Source organism: Durio zibethinus, unplaced genomic scaffold (assembly GCF_047325235.1).
Source record: "Durio zibethinus cultivar Kanyao isolate XHJ-2024 unplaced genomic scaffold, ASM4732523v1 HiC_scaffold_306, whole genome shotgun sequence".
Taxonomy (NCBI): domain Eukaryota; kingdom Viridiplantae; phylum Streptophyta; class Magnoliopsida; order Malvales; family Malvaceae; genus Durio; species Durio zibethinus.
In genome coordinates, this window is record NW_028322929.1 from 82,501 (window position 1) to 87,500 (window position 5,000).

Consider the following 5,000-nt stretch of genomic DNA (forward strand, 5'->3'; position numbering starts at 1 on the left):
GGCCGGGGTGCACGCAATGGGAGGCCCATCGCGCACACCTACTCCCCCCGTGGGGGGGGGAGAGGGGGTGCCGGACCACCACCCCCTAAAGAGCATTAGAGATTTTACAGATATGCTACCAGTAGACGTTAAAATGTCTGAAACGGGGACACTTTTTCCAAACAAGCAAATCCCACACCGAGGGTGCGCAGGTGCCGATGGTGGTCGAGGCATGTGCCCGCAACAAGGGCCAACGTGAGCCGATGGTGGTCGAGGCAACCGCCCGCACCAGCTCGAGGCATGTGCCCACACCAAGGCCCGGCATGTATCGATGGTGTTCGACGTAGGGGCCATCTTCTGCTGATGGTGGTCGAGGCAAGAGCCCGCACCAAGGGCCAGCGTGTGCCCATGGTGCTCGAGGCAACCGTCCGCACCAGGGCCCAGCGTGTGCCGATGGTGGTCGAGGCAACCGCCCGCACCAGGGCCCAGCGTGTGCCGATGGTGCTCGAGGCAACCGCCCGCACCAAGGGCCGGCTTGTGCCGATGGTGTTCGAGGCAACCGCCCGCACCAGGGCCCAGCGTGTGCCGATGGTGGTCGAGGCAACCGCCAGCACCAGGGCCCAGCGTGTGCCGATGGTGGTCGAGGCAACCGCCCGCACCAAGGCCGAGCGTGTGCCGATGGTGGTCGAGGCAAGCGCCCGCACCAGGGCCCAGCGTGTGCCGATGGTGGTCGAGGCAAGCGCCCTCACCAAGGCCGAGCGTGTGCCGGTGGTGGTCGAGGCAACCGCCCGCACCAGGGCCCAGCGTGTGCCGATGGTGGTCGAGGCAAGCGCCCGCACCAAGGCCGAGCGTGTGCCGATGGTGGTCGAGGCAAGCGCCCGCACCAGGGCCCAGCGTGTGCCGATGGTGGTCGAGGCAAGCGCCCTCACCAAGGCCGAGCGTGTGCCGATGGTGGTCGAGGCAACCGCCCGCACCAAGGGCCGGCGTGTGCCGATGGTGTTCGAGGCAACCGCCCGCACCAGGGCCCAGCGTGTGCCGATGGTGGTCGAGCCAGGAGCCCGCACCAAGGGCCGGCTTGTGCCGATGGTGTTCGGGGCAACCGCCCGCACCAGGGCCCTGCGTGTGCCGATGGTGCTGGGGGCAACCGCCCGCACCAGGGCCCAGCGTGTGCCGATGGTGCTGGGGGCAAGCGCCCGCACCAGGGCCCAGCGTGTGCCGATGGTGCTGGGGGTAACCGCCCGGACCAGGGCCCAACGTGTGCCGATGGTGGTCGAGGGAACCGCCCGCACCAGGGCCCAGCGTGTGCCGATGGTGCTGGGGGCAAGCGCCCGCCCCAGGGCCCAGCGTGTGCCGATGGTGCTGGGGGCAAGCGCCCGCCCCAGGGCCCAGCGTGTGCCGATGGTGCTGGGGGCAAGCGCCCGCCCCAGGGCCCAGCGTGTGCCGATGGTTATCGGGGCAACCGGCCGCACCAGGGCCCAGGGTCTGCCGATGGTGCTCGAGGCAACCGCCCGCACCAAGGCTCAGCATGTGCCGATTGTGATCGAGGCAACAACCCACACCAGGGCCCAGCTTGTGCCGATGGCGGTCGAGGCAAGTGCCCGTACCGAAGGGCAGCCTATGCCGATGATGGTCGATGCATGTGCCATCACCATGCGCCATCATGTGCCATTGATGGTCGAGGCCTTGGCCGAAGTTCGATTTTGAGCCACGGTGCCCATGCTTGGCTCCAGCATGTGCTGGTGCCGCATTTTTTTCACTCGGGACAGCATCGCCGGAGCATCGCCGGAGTACCGCCGGAGAACCTGACCGGCGGCATTGGGGTTCCGGCGATTGGGAGGGGGGCCGGGGGGGTGTGCGCACATGATGTGCGATGGGTGCTGGTACTTGGCCTTGTGTTGGCCCCCTATCCCTCATCAAACCTCTGAGAATTCACACCCCCTTAAAGAGCATTTGAGATTTTACAGGTTTGCTACCAGTAGCCGTTAAAGTGTCTGAAATGGGGACACTTTTTTCAAACGGTCACAAAATCTTCTCTACTTCGAGTTTTTAGCTGAATTTTTTTGTGCATGCCAACAAAAATAGAAGGATCATGCCTACAAAATTTGGGGCCAAAAATCCTTATAAAAAAATTTTAAAAAATCCCGAACCGCAAAAAGTTTCGAAAATCATGAAAAATAGAAAACGAGTCATCTTCCAACGAAACTTCACGTGAAGGCTTAGGGGACCATTGTATGAATTTACAAGCCATAAAAATGGCATTGGCACGGCAGAAATTTGAAGATGTGCCTAAACCCACCAGGGCCCAGCGTGTGCCGATGGTGCTCGAGGCAACCGCCCGCACCAGGGCCCAGCGTGTGCCGATGGTGCTCGAGGCAAGCGCCCGCACCAGGGCCCAGCGTGTGCCGACGGTGGTCGAGGCAACCGCCCGCACCAGGGCCGATAGTGTGCCAATGGTGCTCGAGGCAACCTGTCGCACCAGGGCCCAGCGTGTGCCGATGGTGATCGAGGCAACCTGCCGCACCAGGGCCCAGCGTGTGCCGATGCTGGTCGAGGCAAGCGCCCGCACCAGCGCCCAGCGTGTGCCGATGGCGCTCGAGGCAACCGACCGCACCAGGGCCCAGCGTGTGCCGATGGTGCTCGAGGCAACCTGCCGCACCAGGGCCCAGCGTGTGCCGATGGCGCTCGAGGCAAGCTCCCGCACCAGGGCCCAGCGTGTGCCGATGGTGCTCGAGGCAACCTGCCGCACCAGGGCCCAGCGTGTGCGGATGGTGCTCGAGGCAAGCGCCCGCACCAGGGCCCAGCGTGTGCCGATGGTGGTCGAGGCAACCGCCCGCACCAGGGCCCAGCGTGTGCCGATGGTGGTCGAGGCAACCTGCCGCACCAGGGCCCAGCGTGTGCCGATGGTGCTCGAGGCAACCGACCGCACCAGGGCCGAGCGTGTGCCGATGGTGGTCGAGGCAAGCGCCCGCACCAGGGCCCAGCGTGTGCCGATGGTGGTCGAGGCAACCTGCCGCACCAGGGCCCAGCGTGTGCCGATGGTGCTCGAGGCAACCGACCGCACCAGGGCCGAGCGTGTGCCGATGGTGCTCGAGGCAAGCGCCCGCACCAGGGCCCAGCGTGTGCCGATGGTGGTCGAGGCAACCTGCCGCACCAGGGCCCAGCGTGTGCCGATGGTGGTCGAGGCAAGCGCCCGCACCGGGGCCCAGCGTGTGCCGATGGTGGTCGAGGCAACCGCCCGCACCGGGGCCCAGCGTGTGCCGATGGTGGTCGAGGCAACCGCCCGCACCAGGGCCCAGCGTGTGCCGATGGTGGTCGAGGCAACCTGCCGCACCAGGGCCCAGCGTGTGCCGATGGTGCTCGAGGCAACCGACCGCACCAGGGCGGAGCGTGTGCCGATGGTGGTCGAGGCAACCGCCCGCACCAGGGCCCAGCGTGTGCCGATGGTGGTCGAGGCTGCCGATGGTGGTCGAGGCAACCTGCCGCACCAGGGCCCAGCGTGTGCCGATGGTGGTCGAGGCAACCGACCGCACCAGGGCCGAGCGTGTGCCGATGGTGCTCGAGGCAAGCTGCCGCACCAGGGCCCAGCGTGTGCCGATGGTGGTCGAGGCAACCGCCCGCACCAGGGCCCAGCGTGTGCCGATGGTGCTCGAGGCAACCTGCCGCACCAGGGCGGAGCGTGTGCCGATGGTGGTCGAGGCAAGCGCCCGCACCAGGGCCCAGCGTGTGCCGATGGTGGTCGAGGCAACCGACCGCACCAGGGCCCAGCGTGTGCCGATGGTGCTCGAGGCAACCTGCCGCACCAGGGCCCAGCGTGTGCCGATGGTGGTCGAGGCAAGCGCCCGCACCAGGGCCCAGCGTGTGCCGATGGTGGTCGAGGCAAGCGCCCGCACCAGGGCCCAGCGTGTGCCGATGGTGCTCGAGGCAACCGACCGCACCAGGGCCGAGCGTGTGCCGATGGTGGTCGAGGCAAGCGCCCGTACCAGGGCCCAGCGTGTGCCGATGGTGATCGAGGCAAGCGCCCGCACCAGGGCCCAGCGTGTGCCGATGGCAGTGCCCAGCGTGTGCCGATGGTGGTCGAGGCAAGCGCCCGCACCAGGGCCCAGCTTTTGCCGATGGTGATCGAGGCAACCGGCCGCTCGAGGGCGCAGCGTGTGCCGATGGTTATCGGGGCAACCGGCCGCACCAGGGCCCAGGGTCTGCCGATGGTGCTCGAGGCAACCGCCCGCACCAAGGCTCAGCATGTGCCGCTGGTGATCGAGGCAACAACCCACACCAGGGCCCAGCTTGTGCCGATGGCGGTCGAGGCAAGTGCCCGTACCGAAGGGCAGCCTATGCCGATGATGGTCGATGCATGTGCCATCACCATGCGTCATCATGTGCCATTGATGGTCGAGGCCTTGGCCGAAGTTCGATTTTGAGCCACGGTGCCCATGCTTGGCTCCAGCATGTGCTGGTGCCGCATTTTTTTCACTCGGGACAGCATCGCCGGAGCATCGCCGGAGTACCGCCGGAGAACCTGACCGGCGGCATTGGGGTTCCGGCGATTGGGAGGGGGGCCGGGGGGGTGTGCGCACATGACGTGCGATGGGTGCTGGTACTTGGCCCTTGTGTTGGCCCCCTATCCCTCATCAAACCTCTGAGAACTCACACCCCCTTAAAGAGCGTTTGAGATTTTACAGGTTTGCTGCCAGTAGCCGTTAAAGTGTCTGAAATGGGGACACTTTTTTCAAACGGTCACGAAATCTTCTCCGGTTCGAGTTTTTAGCTGAATTTTTTTGTGCATGCCAACAAAAATAGAAGGATCACGTCCACAAAATTTGGGGCCAAAACTCCTTCTAAAAAAATTCTAAAAAATCCCGAACCGCAAAAAGTTTCGAAAATCGTGAAAAATAGAAAACGAGTCATCTTGCAACGAAACTTCACGTGAAGGCTTAGGGGACCATTGTATGAATTTACAAGCCATAAAAATGGCATTGGCACGACAGAAATTTGAAGATGTGCCTAAACCCACCTAGCACCCG